Source organism: Peromyscus maniculatus, chromosome 2, assembly GCF_049852395.1.
Source record: "Peromyscus maniculatus bairdii isolate BWxNUB_F1_BW_parent chromosome 2, HU_Pman_BW_mat_3.1, whole genome shotgun sequence".
In the NCBI taxonomy this organism is placed as follows: Eukaryota; Metazoa; Chordata; class Mammalia; order Rodentia; family Cricetidae; genus Peromyscus; species Peromyscus maniculatus.
In genome coordinates this window covers 135,654,633-135,671,619 of record NC_134853.1, presented here as the reverse complement: position 1 = coordinate 135,671,619, position 16,987 = coordinate 135,654,633, and the positions used below count along the sequence as shown (strand labels likewise).

At 42.2% G+C, this 16,987-nt stretch overlaps 1 protein-coding gene across 2 annotated transcripts in view; it reads right to left on the bottom strand.

The window, feature by feature from the left end:
- Tesk2 (testis associated actin remodelling kinase 2) overlaps positions 1–11,326 on the bottom strand; it is a 101,891-nt gene extending 90,565 nt beyond the window's left edge. The window contains exon 1 of one of the 2 annotated variants that reach the window (XM_006986560.4): positions 10,944–11,326. The gene's annotated coding sequence lies outside the window, so the exon portion shown is untranslated. The remainder of the gene's footprint in view (positions 1–10,943) is intronic. The other variant, XM_076564830.1, reaches the window with a different exon arrangement.
- Between the last annotated feature and the right edge of the window lie 5,661 nt (positions 11,327–16,987).

Sequence of the window (16,987 nt, the reverse complement as noted above, 5' to 3'; positions counted from 1 at the left end):
AGAAAGAAAGAAAGAAAGAAAGAAAGAGAAAAGGAAGAAAGAAAATGCTTTCTCTTAAAGAGTTGTTTTGGCCGTGGTATCCTTCACCACAACAGAACACTGACACAGGCAGATTATGAGAAAATTATATCTTATGAAATCCTCTCTACTTGTCAATTCTTTCTTCATCCTTAGCTTTTTAGCTTTTTGGAAACAGTCTTGCTATATAGTCTAGGCTACCTTCAAACTTAAGATCCTCAGACTCAGCCTAAGTACTGAGATTATAGGTATATGCCACTGTATTAGCTTCATGTTTTCATTTTCTTTTGTTTCTTTTATTTTCCAGATCTTTATTGCAAATATGCATTACTTAGCTAATGACAACTTTTCTAAATTTCCCAAAGATATAAATTCATTCCAATCAACAAGAATTGTACTCAGAAAAAAATAGCATAAACATTTGTGAACCGTAGCAAATGTGAGAGTAAAAACAATTTAAAAGTTCTAGTCAGACTCTAATACAAAAAACAACAAAACTAAAATATGCAAAAACAAACAAACAAAAAAACCAGGCAGCTGAAGAGTGTGGTTGAAATTAATCTCAGTGCAAGAATTACTGCCGGGAGGGACAGCCCAAGATGATGCTAGTCAGCCACAGGAGTCAAGATGCAGAGATAAGGAGCAGGAGAGATGGCTCAGCAGTTGAGAGCACTGGCTGCTCTTCAGAGGACCTGGGTTCAGTTTCCAGCATCCACATGGCGGCTCACAACTATCTGTAGCCCCAGTTCCAGGGGATGTGGCATCCTTCCACAGACACACATGTGATATGGAATATTCCTTTACACTGTGTGAAGATGTGTCACTTTGATTGGTTTAATAAAAAGCTAAACAGCCAATAGCTAGGCAGGAGGTATAGCAGGGACTTGTGAACAGAGAGAGCTCTGGGAAAAAGAAATCCAGCAGACACAGAGAGAACAGACATGCAGGAGGAGATGTAAAAGCCACAAGTCATGTGGCAACATGTAGATGAATAGAAATAGGTTCATTTAAGCTATAAGAGGTAGTGAGACAAGCCTAAGCTATAGGCTGAGCTTTCATAATAATAAGCCTCAGTGTCGCTTTTTGTGAGCTGGAGGTCCAAAGGAAAGCCCGACTACACACGCAGACCAAACACCAATGCTCATGAAAAACAAGCAAATAAATAAATAAATAAATAAATATTTTTTATTTATTTAATAAAAAGCTGCACAGATAAGAGCATCTATTAACCAAATGTTAATAGAAACAACGGAAAGAAAATACTATAAATAATTTCAGAAGGGCTAGAGAAAGAGTGCAGAAGTTATGAGCTCTTGATGTTCTTCCAGAGGACCCTGAGTTCAGAACTCATAACCCATGTCAGGTGGTTCACTGTTACCTACAATTCCAACTCCAGGAGATCTAACACCTCCTTCTGGCCTCCTTGGGCACCTGAACACATGTGGCATAAACACATACACATACACACACTCACACACATGCACACACTCACAGAGGGTTTTTTTATTTTTATTTTGTGTGTACTGGTGTGCCTGTACATCTTGTGTGTATGTGTGTCTACAGTGCCCACAAAAACCAGAAGAGAGCATCAGATTCCCTGGAATTGGAGTTACAGATAGTTGTGAGCCTTAGGCCTCTTGCAGAGAAGCCAGTAAAACTTTTTCTTTTCTTTTCTTTTCTTTTTTTTTTTTTTTTTTTGAGACAGGGTTTCTCTGTGTAACAGTTCTGGCTGGCCTTGAACTCACAGAGATCCACCTGCCTCTCTCTCTTGAGTGCTAGGATTAAAGGTGTGCGTCACCATGCCCAGCTTACAGGCAGTGATCTTAACCACTGGGTCATCTCTTCAGCCTGCCCAAACATAATTAATTTTTTTTTAAATGTCTTTTAAAGAGTTGCTCAGAAATAAGCTGGGTGGTGGTGGCACACACCTTTAATCCCAGCACTTGGGAGGCAGAGCCAGGCGGTTCTCTGTGAGTTCCAGGCCAGCCTGGTCTACAGAGCGAGATCCAGGACAGGCACTAAAACACAGAGAAACCCTGTCTTGAAAACAAACAAACAAACAAACAAACAAAATAATAATAATAATAATAATAAAGAGTTGCTCAGAAATAAATTAATTGAATGTGACTGGACAGATCAAGTGAAGGCACACTGTAAAGTAATTAAAGAAAAGGAATCAGAACACATTATTGCTAATGACCTAGTGGCTGAAATCACTCCAAAAGACAGAACCCCTGTGCTTGACGGTTAAGAAAGAACTCCTAAAAAGAATATGAACACCCTTTGCTCAGTATGCCAGTCTTTGAGTTAAGTAACAATGTGCTGTTCTGCTGATTCATTTCTGAAAGTAGAACTTTCCTTCAATTAGAAATTAATTCCTAAAGTAAAGTCCTTTTTGGTATGATACTATACAGTTTTCAGTAAGGATGTATACATTGTATTGTTTTTTCTCCTTCAATGTGTTATTTCCATAAATATCTCATGATGGAAAAATTTAGTATATTAAAAAATATGCAAATTTATCAAGATTACCACAGTGAATTCATTGCGGAAATCATTTTGAAAAAAGAGCCCATGTAAACTGTCCTAGGAAAACATTAGCAGTAGGGTCAATATCATCCAAATCTTCTTTCTTTTTTCCTGAGACAGTGTCTCTCTATAGAGCCCTGGCTATCCTGGAACTCACTATGATACCAGGCTGGCCTCAAATTCACAGAGATCTGCCTGCCTCCCAAGAGCTGGATTAAAGGTATGCACCAGCAGACCCAGCTCTAATTTTCTATATTACACAAATAAGATTACATCATTCTATTCTATTTAATACAAAGGAACACATGACAGCCTCTGTAGAACTTGTTCAGAGGATAAATTAATAAATAACATTATATTTCATCTGTCTAATGATTTACATTTCACTAAGCACTTTGACCCTTACAGCAATTCTGTATCCTTGCTCCAACTGGATAGATTAAAATGCGGAAGGCTTTTATTCCTATATTTCAAAATCCAAAAGCCATAAAAGAAGATTGAAAAGTTTAACAGCATAAAAACCTACAACTTCTATAGGGGAATAAAATAAGAGACATAAGAAAGGCAAATATCAAAACAGGCCTGAGGGCCTAACAGCAGAACAAACAGACACTTGGTACACATGAGGCCCTAGGTTCAACACCCTGCATCCAAGAAGAAAAAAAGAAAAGTTCTTGTAAAACATATCAACAACATTTAACTTTTTATAGAGAGTCCTAGAAATCAGAAAGGAAGAGATCCCTGACGCAACAGAAAAATTATGTTAAAGACTAAACTAGGTAGTTCACAGAACAGGAAATGGGGATGACTCAAACATAAAAAAGACACTTCGTCTCTGCATGGTTAAAATAAAACAACTAAAACCACTCTGAGTTATCACTTCTTTCTATCTATCACACTGGCAAAAATCCGAGACTGATAACAGCAGGACATAATAGTAACAATACTGACCCTCCACCAGAGTGCTTACTGGAATTCCAGCAGCTTGATGGCTATGAGTTTGAACACTTCAACCACTCCTTAATGTATTCATCTGAAAAACAGTATCAGTGCCCACCTCAAAGGGATTTTACTGAGATTAAATAAGGTAATGTATATAAAGCACCTAGAACAGTATTCATTGTACAAAATAAACAATATTTAAGCATTAGCTATGACACAGGCAATGTTAGTTAAGTAAACAGGCAATGTAGATGGGAAAAAATGCCTAAGGAAGAAAACTGATCAATTCATGGTAATAAATATATATCAACTTTAACTTAGAAATCCTGCTTTTGTAAATTATCCTGAAAATCCCCTTGCACACATGTAAAAAAAACGACATGTTCAAGGTCTCTCCATTACAGCACTGCTTAGACTATTCAAAAGCTAAAGGAATGTACGTAATAGGGAACAAGTTACCACACACACATTCTTGGTATTTCTTTAAAAATTTTTTCTGTTACATTTCATTTATCTGTGTGTTTAGAGGCCAGAGACAACCTGTGTGAATTGGTTCTCTCCTTCCACCACATGGGCTGCAGAGATCAAGCTGTGAGACTGTGGTAAGAGCATTTACCCACTGAGCCATGTTATTAGCTAATTTTTTTTGTTGTTTTGTTTCTTTGAAACAACATTTCATGTAGCCTATACTGGCCTCAAATTGGCTTTCTGTGTAGCCTCCCCCTCAAGCACTGTGATTACAGTCGTGTTTGTTTTGTTTTGGTTGGTTGGATGATTAGTTGCTTTTTTGTGTTGTATTGCTATTTTAGATACCTGGTCAGATTTTATTTCTACAGATAGGAAGGCCACAAGGTAGAAACGTATTCTCTTATTTTCCTTGCAGCACTGGGGTTTGAACTAAGAGCCTCTCTGAGCCTCATATGCTATATCAAATGCACACACACACACACACACACACACACACACACACACACACACACACACACACCGGACTATGGAAAATCTTTTAAATTCTGAATAATCCTAGCACCAACTACAAAAAAGCCTTGTGGGACTAGGTCAGCAGGAAACAGGACTGATATTTAAGGAGATCTGTCTGTACTTCACCAATAAACATCAATTCCTTCCTGCTCCTGAATTCATCCTCCTTCATTCAAAGCCTGGTCTCAGTCACCAGCAAACGTAAAGAGGTTAGTTAGTAGGTGTATTCAGATTTCCCTGGAGGCCCAGATGTGATCCTCCTTGTTTTCCAACATCCATTCTGTACCACTTAACGCAGCCAACCATCTATAAATTATGGTCCCGGAGACAGGGTGACATAAAAGACAAAACCCAAAGCTCTATGAAGGCATCTCAGGATCAAAAGCATTTGGGGGGAGGGAAGTGGGAATATTTGTTTGTTTTGTTTTGTTTTGTTTTGTTTTGTTTTTGAGACAGGGTTTCTCTGTGTAGTCTTGGCTGTCTTGGAGCTCACTATGTAGACCAGGCTGGCCTTGAACTCAGAGAGATCCGCCTGCTTCTGCTTCCAGAGTACTAGAATTGCCAGTATGCACTGCCTCACCCAGCTACACCCAAAGGAATTCCATGGGATACAATGTAGGTGCTTAAACTTTTAAAGAGAATGAGGAAGCTCTCAAAGTACTAATCTGAAAAGCTCTCAAATATATACTAAAATGGAAGACAAATCTAATGAGGTGGAGGGCAGAACTGTGAGAAACCATCACCTTTTTCATGAAAAATAGAAAACTAAGATTATATATTTGTGTTTGGAAGCATTTGCCTAAACAGAGTCTAAAAGAATGCAAAGACAGCTGGGTGTATGGTGGTCCACACTCCAGCCTGTGTACCAGGAAGGTCAGAAATTGAAGATTACCTAACAAACTCCTTCTCCCAGAATAGGGGTGAGGCAGGGGTACAATATATAGGTCAACTAAGTAGGACACTTGACTAGCATGCTTAAGACCCTGGGTTCAATGGGCAGTGGTGGCGCACGCCTTTAATCCCAGCACTAGGGAGGCAGAGGCAGGCAGATCTCTGGTGAGTTCGAGGACAGCCTGGTCTACAGATCAAATTCCGGACAATCAGAGCTACACAGAGAAACCCTGTCTTGAAAAGTAAACAAAACAAAACAAAAATACCCTGGGTTCATCTTCAACCACAAGCCCCCAAAGAGTTTTAAAAACTGGTTGGGAGGGATGAAGGAACCATGGAGTTAGGTAGACAGAACAGTCATGAGACTGAAACTGTTTATACAAAATATATAGATATATAAAATCCTATGTTATATATAGATAGTTTTATATTTAACCATTGAATATATTATATTTTTAAATACTATGTATACATATATAATTTATTTATTTTAGGACTTTTTGTATGTTTTGTTTGTATGTGTGTTTGTTGTTTTGTTTTTGTTTTTTCCAGCACCACAAACATGTTAAGGGAAAGTGAGGAACATTCCCAAGAGTAGAAATAATTCCAAAAGAGGAATACACTATCTTGGTATTTTTGAGAGAGGATCTGACTACGTAGACCAGGATGCTTTTGATCCTCTTGCTTCCGTCTCCCAAATGCTAGGACAGGCATGCCCCACAACACCCGGCTTCAAACATGAAACTGAAAACAAAGCACTAAGGCTTACAGAACGTCAATATTTTACCTGTAACCAGACAGTTAATAACACAATCTCAGTTTTGATTTACAATGAAGATTTCCAATATTTTCCCCTTTTTCACACTGCCTTTATAAAATATCAGAGGGCCAGTAAAATGGGTAAAAGTACCTGCTGCCACACTTGATGACCTGAGTTCAGTCCCCAAAACCTACACGGTAGAAATTCAGAATCAACTATTGTAAGTTGTTCTCTACTTCCACACCTACACATACACACACCCCACACAAACAGTAAAAAACAGAATGTTAAGAATGGATAGTTGAGCCGGGCGGTGGTGGCGCACGCCTTTAATCCCAGCACTCGGGAGGCAGAGCCAGGCGGATCTCCGTGAGTTCGAGGCCAGCCTGGGCTACCAAGTGAGCTCCAGGAAAGGCGCAAAGCTACGCAGAGAAACCCTGTCTCGAAAAACCAAAAAAAAAAAAGGAAAAAAAAAAAAAAAAAAAAAGAATGGATAGTTGAGCCGGGCATTGGTGGGCATGCCTTTAATCAATCCCAGCACTCCGGAGGCAGAGCCAGACGGATCTCTGTGAGTTTGAGGCCAGCCTGGTCTACAGAGTGAGATCCAGGACAGGCACCAAAACTACACAGAGCAACTCTGTCTCAAAAAACAAACAAACAAACAAAAGTAGAATGTATGGTTGACACATTATTACCAATACACTCTTTAACCACCAACCCCTCTGAACACTCAGAAAAAATAACCCTGAGACCACACTGAGTCATCTTCATTTGATGACTTGGAAAATAGCACAATGCCCATTGTTGGTCCAAAACATTTACATCACCCCCACAAAAAAAAATGTAAATTAGGCTCCATTACCAGAAGGAGATAAACTTCCCATAAAAGCCCCTATCCCAGATTTCAAACTCCAATAAAACATATTTCAGAATAAAATTAAGTGTATGATATTAACAATGTATTTATAAGTTCTTTAATATAAAGGAGGAATACCTTTTTAAAAGCAAATCCCCTTTCTACTCCAAATAAGCCAGGGAACAATTTTCTTTCTTTCTTTCTTTTTTTTTTTTTTTAAATAAATTTGTTTTTGTTTTTGTTTTTTCGAGACAGGGTTTCTCTGTGTATGGTGCTTGTCCTGGATCTTGCTCTGTACACCAGCCTAGCCTTGAACTCACAGAGATCCACCTGGCTCTGCCTCCCAAGTGCTGGGATTAAAGGCGTGCGCTACCATTGCCCAGCATTTTTAAAATAATTTAACTTTATGTGCATTAGTATGAAGGTGTCAGATCCCCTAGAACTAGAGTTACAGACAGGTGTGAGCTGCCATGTGGGTGCTGGGAATTGAACCTGGGTCCTCTGGAAGAACAATCAGTGCTCTTAACCACTGAGCCATCTCTCCAACCCCACAATTTTCTTCTTTTTTTTTTTTAGGTTTATTTATTATGTATAATGTTCTGCCTGCATGTACACGTGCAGGCCAAAAGAGGGCACTAGAGCTTATCATGGATGGTTGTGAGCCACCATGTGGTTGCTGGGAATTGAACTCAGGGCCTCTGGAAGAGCTGGCAGTGCTCTTAACCTCTGAGCCATCTCTCCAGCCCCATTTTTTCTTCTTCTTCTTCTTCTTTTTTTTTTTTTTTGGTTTTTCGAGACAGGGTTTCTCTGTGTAGCTTTGTGCCTTTCCTGGATCTCACTCTGTAGACCAGGCTGGCCTTGAACACACAAAGATCTGCCTGGCTCTGCCTCCCAAGGGCTGGGATTAAAGGCATGTACCACCACTGCCTGGTGCCCAATTTTCTTCTGATAATGAACTGAAACTATAAGTAGAAAGCATCATTGGAGAGCAGATTATTAGCCTCCTAGCTATGTACATGTCTTAAACAGAATTAAGACTGTCATATGCCAAATCACACAGGATAGTGTTTGAGGCCATATCAAACATTTATCTCTATAACAAAGTAACACAGCATGCATTGAAATCACCCAGATATCTGAGAACATCACTGTTAATTCAGAAACAAGCATCTGTACCATTGAATACTAGTTTTTAACAAACACCAAGGAATCTCCAATTTGAGTCCCTCCTTGGTGTTAATAGGCCTCACCCACTGGACTTAATATCTCCTGCTATCATACTGGTTAAGTATGACATCCATATGATGACATAGTCAACATAGACCATTTTAATAACCTATAGCTCCATTTCCCTTCAACAGCACTAAGACAGTTACACCTTTTCTCCCCTCCCTTTGCTTTGAAAGAACTCTGAACTTTCCACTCATGTATTCTGACAATCACATTTCTGGTTATCTCTTCATTCTCCAAGTACACTAGCCTTCTTAAAGATTTTACTTCTTTTTTAAATGTCTATTATTTCATGTGTATGAATGTCTTGCCTACATGTATGTCTGTGTATTGTGTGCATGCACTGCCCAAGGAGGCCAGAAGAGGGTGTTGGATTTCCCAGGACTGGAGTTACACACAGCTGGCATGTGAGCACTGGGAACCGAACCTGAGTCCTCTGGAAGAGCTGAGCCATCTCTTCAATTCCAGATTTTACTTCTTCTAACCTCCAGTTTAGACTGTGCGGTTGATCACAGATCCCACACTACCACTAGCAATGTAAAGTGGCTCCCCATTTTCTATTTCTGCTTTGCAAATTCCAGTTTTGGATTAGCACAATCTTTCCCCCCACCCCTTCCTGCTCTTAGGGTACTGGAGAAAAAGCAAAATCTGGTGGTGGCACACACCTTTGATCCCAGCAGAAGCAGGTAGATCTCTAAGTTCAAGGACAGCCTGATCTACAAAGAGTTCCAGGACAGCCAGGGCTATGCAGTGAAACCCTGTCTCAAAAAAAAAAAAAAAAATCCTTTATCCTTGGTGCTAGAGATGGCTCAGTTTAGAGCACTTGTTGCTCTTCTAGAGGATCTGGATTCAAGCCCTAGCACCCACATAAGCAGCTCACCACGATCCATAACTCCAGGTCCAGGGAACCTAATGCCCTTTTCTGACTACTGAGGGCACCGTCACACATGTGGTAACAAACATACACACAGGCCAACAGTCACACTTCATAGCTGGACAGCATAATCTACATAGTGAGTTCCAAGCCAGTCAGAGCTACACAGTGAGATCCTGTCTCAAAACAAACCAACAAGAAACCACTCATCACATAACATAAAAATAAATCTAAAATAATAATAATAATAATAATAATAGTAATAAATCCTTGATATTTTCCACTGAGTCCTATGGCTATAATGCGCATGTCAGAAACTCACTACAGCTCCTTCAACCTTCAGGAAAAAAAAATTATTTATCCACAGATAACTACGACAATGAAAATAAGGCCAGTCTAGTGTGATAACACGCACATAGTTTGAGGCTGGCCTGAGCTATACAACCCTGACTCAAGCAAACAAACAAAAAAAGAAAAGAAAACCTTTTTACTCATCATCACCGCCTTCTGTTTACTCCTAAATCCATGCTTACTGCTCTATCACCAAAACTGCCCTGGAAAGAAACAGGTGAACTCCCAATTGCTAAACCCACTTGCTTCTAACTGGAATGAACCTGACCTCGGGCGCACCTGACACAGGGTACTATTCCCCTCCCTTCTTCAAGCCATCTTCCTGTGGCTCTGCAACACCGCCATTGTGTTCTAGTTCCTGCCCCGACCCTTTAAACCTCTCTTGCAGTGTCTGCTGTCCTCAGTGATGCTGCTTCTGACCCACAGCCCAATTCTCCGCTTTCAGGATTACTACCTCCCACTACAAGAATCCCTATATATTCTCTCTGCACTCTCAAATTCAGGTCTTTATATCCAAACTTTCTCAGTTTATGCTCAATTTCCCAGCTCCATCTGAAACACTCGAATTGAACTTGGCTACAGCCAAATTTATTATTCTTCAGAATTGCTTCTTTTCAGTCCGTTTCCATTAACACCACCAACCCAAGACCATAGACCAATGAGAAACCCCTTGCTCACCAAAGCAGGGAAAACAAGAAACCTCTCAACTCTATTTTGAAAATTTTTGGAATTTCATGCCATTCTCTTCATTCTCCTACAACTATTCCAGTCCATTCATCCTTTCTTACCCACAGTAACACAAGTTTCCTGCCTACGGAGGCCTTCTGCCCTCCCGTCTTCACTTTCAATCTTTCCCTCACATTTTCCAGAGATAAGCCATACCAAGCTCCTGTTTACACCTTCAATGGCTCCCTGTCCCTACAGAATAAAGCCCAACTTCTTTAACAAGTTTTTCTCGGAGGTATAAATTGAGAAGTTTTTCAATTCGACTAATCTGGAACTTATTTCCAGCTAAGTCTGAATCGCAGTTTAGATTAGGGTCTTCAAAAAGAAGTGTAAAAAGTAAATCAGTAAAAGAAGAGAGAAGGGAGGAAGTCTCTTGGAAGTCAGGGTGTTTAGGAGGGATGGGCACGTTTGGTGGGAGGTAAGGAATCCACATCTCAGCGGGAGAAGGGGGTACTGAGACCAGTGAGGCACACTCGGTAGGGGAGCGGGACGCGAAGGATTCCAGAACTTCCCAAGTGAGGAAGGTCAGACACCACAATGTCGATGCGAGGTGTAACTTCCAATGGGTTCCCGGCCTCTGAAGCGAGAAGGTGAGCACTGTCCCGGGACCCGGAGAGAAGAAAGGAGGAAAAGGAAGGGGGGAAAGGGACGAGAGACTGTGCCCTGCCTCTACTAGAGTCTCAAGGAAGGCACCAGGCTGTCCAGTGCTCGGCGACCCGGGAGCAGAGGCTGCGCGCGCGGCAGGGATGCAGAGCCTGGTTCCTCAGACCCTCTCCCGACGTTACCTGAGGCAGGACTGAGCCACCGAGGGGGCGTCTGCGCGGGCCGGAGGGCGAGGGAGCTGGCGGCCCAGAGCCAGCATAGCAGCTGCCGGCCGTGGCTGTTTAGCCTGCGGAGGAGGTGGGGGTCCCTCGCGCAGAAGCCGGCGATTCCGCGGGGCCAGCGGCAGCGCAGGAGCGGGAGGCTACTGCCATGGCCTTGAGGTCTGGGCTGCTTTCCCCCGCCGGCTCGGCGGCGGGGCCCGGAGGCGGATCACCGCTGGGACTGAGAGGGCAGCTGGAAACTCTCGGCTCCCCGCGGGTGAGCGTCTGAAACGCTTGGGGGCAGGGGACCGGGGGCGGGGGCTCCGGGGGCTCCGCCCCTCTTCAGGCCTCCCTCGGAAGCAGCCAATCAGTCGTCGATCTTTGACAAACGAGCTAGCGGGGTTGTCCAATTAACGCTAGGGATGCCACGTGGTACGAGGGTGGGCACAATGGGCGTTCAGAGAAGCCAATCAGCATCGCTAGGCGCCAACTCTGAGAAGACGAAGGGAACCAATAGAAAGGGAGTGGAGGTAAAAACAGTAGAGACAGTGTGTTGAAAAAGCGGAACCGAAGGGCAGAGAATACACCTGGGGGAAAACCTAGTCTAAAGAGTCTCTAAGAGGGCGGGACGGTAAACAAAAGATAAACCAATCAAACCCCCCAAACAGAAGCAATTGATAATTAATTAAGCCAATTGAACAAGCACTAAACTGGCGCGGCTTTTGAATAAGGTGTCCTGCAAGATCGAATGTGATGTACTGCAGGATTGCAGAGTAATGAGAAACTGAAATTAATACATAATTCCTAGCGACTTGAGAAAAAGCAACCAAACGAAATGCCGAGGGAAGAGATTGGACTTGGTGAAGACTTAGAGGATGGGTATCACAAGCTGGCTTGAAAAGGAGAATTATGGGTTGGGCGGTGGTGGTGCACGCCTTTATTCCCAGCACTCGAGAGGCAAGAGGCAGGGGGTTCTCTCTGAGTTCGAGGCCAGCCTGGTCTACAGAGCGAGATGCAGGAAAGGCACAAAGCTACACAGAGAAACCTGTCTCGAAAAACCAAGAAGAAAAAAGAAAAGGAGAATTATGAAAGATCTTCGTGAGGAATAAATAAGAATTTACCCAACTGTTCGTCAGGTACATATTTCCTCACACTTTCCATACCCACGGATCTCAAGAGTTTATATTCTTACACCTGAGCAGACTGCAATAGAGGAATGACAGCCGGGCGGTGGTGGCGCACGCCTTTAATACCAGCACTCGGGAGGCGGAGGCAGGTGGATCTTTGTGAATTCGAGGCCAGCCTCGAAAAGTTAACAAAATAAAAAGTATAAGGACAGACAGACACGGTGGAATATGGGCCTTTCTCCCAGAGTTTAGGGGCCTCCCTTAAAAATCTTTAGACTTCCCTCTTCCTGGAAGTAGAGATTCTTGGCAAATATGTGGAACATAATTGGAATAGGACTAGGGGCAGAAGGCGATGGTAGAGAGTGTACCATGTGGCCTTGGGTTCAATCCCCAACAATGAAAATAGTAATAACAACAGAATAAAGGTGGTCCTGATGGCAACCGAGTTTAAGAAAATGTATGGTAGGAAATAAAATTGGAAGAGGCTGAATGTGGATGGAGCTTGAATAATAAAATATTTTTGTTTTAATGCTTGTGTGATTTGTTCTTGAACAGAAACATAACCTAAACAGGGCATTGTTTGAGGAAGACTAATTAGTTGCTCACAGATGTCTGAATGGAGATCACTCCAGCCTAGTTCTCTGGCCTGTTCAGAACCTTTCTGGCACAAATTATGTGCTGCCACCTGGTGGCAATTCAGATGTTACTGTTCCACTGTTGTCCTTTAACATTTCTGTTCAAGATTTGGCCCCCCTTGCAAGTATGTCTCTCATAGAGCTTGATACAGTTGATAAATACTACTCGTAGCAATCAGAGTTAAACAATGCCACCATGCCAGATGAATTACCTGCCCAGTGAAAGACAAGGAGATGCTTGGAGGGCAGGCTTTTTAAAAGCGGGTCTAAACATGGGAGCAATGATGACCTACACCTTTGATCCCAGCACTAGGAAGAGTGACAGAGGCTGGCAGATCTCTGAGTTCCAGGCCAGTCAGGACTCAAGAGTGAGTTCCAAACAGCCAGGGATACACAGAGAACCCTATCTTGGGGGGGGGGGGGGAAGAGTGGGTCTAAACAAAATTTTTAATTTGGGGCTAGGGATACAGTCCAGTTAGCAGAGTGCTAGTATGCATGAAGCCCAGATGTGCTGACACATTCCTATCACCTCAGCATTCAGGAGGTGGAGGTAGGACACCAGGGATTCAAGGTCATCCTCAGCTACACATGGAGTCTAGGCCAGCCTAGGACACTTGATACCTGGCCTCAAAATAAATAATTAATATTAAATAGAAGGGGGAAGGAAAATAACACAGTGGATACAAGAATTTGCCATGCAAGCATGAGAAAGTATCTGTAATCCCAGCACTCCTGCTAGAGATCGGAGGCAAAGACTAATGCCAGAGCTGTCCTCTGATCTCAACATGTGCGCTGGATATGGAAGACATCCCTGCAGCTAGTCAATGTCTAAGGCCCTCTCCCTATAACATGGGCTGCTAGTTGGGCCAGAGATTTAAATATACCCTGTTACTGAGTGTAGCTCCTGTCTTACTGCCTCAGCCTTTTATTGTTTTTATTTCAGTTAACTCTCCTCTTGCCAGCCTGAACTAAGAGTTGGAACCTTTCCATAAGCTGACTGTACATCTTAGTTCAGGGCAAATGCTTACAAAGACCTAGTTGGTGGATGGGTGGCATTATCTTTTGTCTACAGTTACCACTGGAACAGGCTGCATAAGGTCTCTGTGAAATGCTGCTGATTCTTAGGAAATCTTGAACCCTCTAGAACATAGACTCCAGGAAAGAATACAGTAAGCTGCCTAAGAAGATATACCTTTCAACCTGTTAGTTTTCTTGCTGTGGGATGGTCTGTATGTCAAATGTGCTGCTCTGATTGGTCAATAAATAAAACACTGATGGGCCAGTGGCCAGGTAGGAAGTATAGGCGGGACTAACAGAGAGGAGAACTGAGAGAACAGGAAGGTGGAGGGAGACACTGCCAGCCGCTGCCATGACAAGCAGCATGTGAAGATGCAGGTAAGCCACGAGCCACATGGCAAAGTATAGATTTATAGAAATGGATTAATTTAAGATGTAAGAACTAGATAGCTAGAAACCTGAGCCATTAGGCCAAACAGTTTAAATAATATAAGTGTCTGTGTGTTTATTTTATAAGTGGGCTGTCAGACTGCCAGGGCTTGGCAGGACCCAGAGAGCAAACTCTCCAGCTACATTTTCTTTCAACTTGACACAGGCTAGGGTCATCTGAGAAGTGAGAACCTCAAGTGAGAAAATGCCTCCATCAGGTTAGTCTGTAGACAAGTCTAAGCAGGCATTTTCTTGATTAATGATTGATGTGGGAGGGCCCAGCCCAATATGGACAGTGCCACCCCAGGCAGGTGGTACTGATTTAAAAAAAAAAAAAAAGCTATCTGAGGCCAGGCTGTGGTGGCACATGCCTTTAATCCCAGCACTGCTGAGGCAGAGGCAGGTGGATCTCTGTGAATTCAAGGCTAGCCTGACCTACAGAGTGAGTTCCAGGATAGCCAAGGCTACCCAAAAAAAAAAATCTTTTTTTTTTTTTTTTGCTTTTTAAAACTTTATTTCAATGTAACTATATTCATAAGAAATACACTCATATTGGTTAACAGAATGCAATTATGTTTAACTTATCATACACAATCTTGACCAGAAACTTGGTACATGGTTTAAATTTTCAAAAAAAGAAAAACAAAAACTGCAATCTGGTTTATTTCTATCTATTACAAATGTATAAAAAATCCTCCATCAACGCTGCTGATAGCAGCAGAACCTTGAGAAATATACCTTTGGTTTGCCTCAGAAAAGGAACACATATTGCACTAAGTTTATAAAATCGGCGCAAAACATTGTGGTAATGTTACAATACCAGTTTTAAGAGTTCAGTAACTAATGGGGAGCTGATGGGATACATGCAGAACTGTGAAAGCGATCTCACTTAGCCAGCTGTACGCGTAGACTGTAAATCTACATTCAGATAATTTCTAAACTAAGACTACCAGCTCAGTTTATCTGTTGAGGTCAACCAGGAAACCCTAGAATATACCTTGATTTTTGCAAAAAACAAAATAGGGGGAGGGGTTTCTTCAGCATTTCAGTCCACGAGTAACAGTATCCTAACAGGCAAAGTGTTCTCTCACTGTCAACATAGAATGAACTGCTGCTGGAGGTCAACTTGGGCTTTAATTTGCATTAGCACTTACATGCATAGTAGTCCAAGTTGTTGACCTCATGACTTTAAACAGTAACTCTAAAAAAGTAAAATGGCCCTTCTTGGAAGACTAAAGAAAGACATCCAGCCACAGTTGTAAAAAGTCTCATCAAAACAATGTACCCTTTTATGAATTACGCCTCAATTTAAAAAAAAAAAAAAAAAAAAAAAAGTAGGCCGGGCGGTGGTGGCGCACGCCTTTAATCCCAGCACTCCGGAGGCAGAGCCAGGCGGATCTCTGTGAGTTCGAGGCCAGCCTGGGCTACCAAGTGAGCTCCAGGAAAGGCGCAAAGCTACGCAGAGAAACCCTGTCTCGAAAAACCAAAAAAAAAAAAAAAAAAAAAAAAGTAGCCCCAAATAAGAAGCAGCTCTGAAAAAGAAAATATAACAAGATATTTGAAAAAAACAAGGTGAATACAGGTTCAAAAATACTTAAGATACATTTCCAAAAAAATCTTATCTGGAAAAACTAAAAAACAAAACAAAAACAAAAAACAGCTGAGCAAGCCAGGAAGCCGCCTTCCTCCACATCAGTTCCTGCCTCCAGGTCCCTGTCCTGACTTCTCTTCAGGATTGAATGGTGAACTACTATTGTAAAATAAACCCTTTCCTCCTTGAGATGCTTTTGGCTGTAGTGTTTTGTCACAGCAACAGAAGAGTAAGCTAAGGTCCAAATCACTAGCGATAAGACATTTCTGTTTTGTTGTCTTTATTTGACAGGGATGTCTCAAAACTGGCCTCAAACTCCAGATCCTTCTGTCTCCACCTCCCTAGTGCTGGGGCTACACATATACACCAAAACACATGGCATTTTTAAAAAACAAAATTAAACAGAAAGGGACTAGGGGGATAACATGGTAGTATAACTCTTGCCTAGCATTAATGAGGTGGGAGTGTTGGGAACAGCAAGCAAACTAGCTAGCAAACTGGCTGGGTATGGCAGTACACACCAACAACTGTAGAACTTAGATGATAAAAGCAGGACAGGAAGTTCAAGGTCACTGTGTAATTTGAATTAAAAGGGCTCCCAAGGGTTCACAGGTTGAATACTTGGTCTCCAATTATTGGTGCTCTTTGGGAGGACTAATAGGTATGGCCTTGCTGAAGAAGGTGTTTCACCCGGGTCATTAAAGTTTCAAACGATCCGCCAGTCCCTGTGCACTCTTCCTGCTTTGTTTGCGGGTGGAATGTGTTCGCAGCTGCTGCTCCAACGCCATGCCTGCCTGTCAGCTCCTGACATGCTCCTTGACATGATGGTAATAGACTCTTAACTCTCTGGAACTATAACCCCTAAATAAACCCTTCATTCTTCTTTTCTTTCCTTTTTGGTTTTCAAGACAAGGTTTCTCTGTGTAACAGCTCTGGCTGTCCTGAAACTTGCTTTGTAGACCAGGCTGACCTCGAACTCAGAGAGATCTATCTGCCTCTGCCTCTAGTGGGGTTAAGGGCATGTGCCACCACCATCCAGTTTAAACCCTTCCTTCTACAAGCTGCCTTGGTCATGGCATTTTATCAGAGGAATAGAAAAGTGACTAAGGGCTGGAAAGATGGCTCAGCAGTTAAGAGCACTGGCTGTTCTTCCAGAGGTCCTGAGTTCAATTCCCAGCAACTACATGGTGGCTCACAACCATCTGTAATGAGATCTGGTGCCCTCTT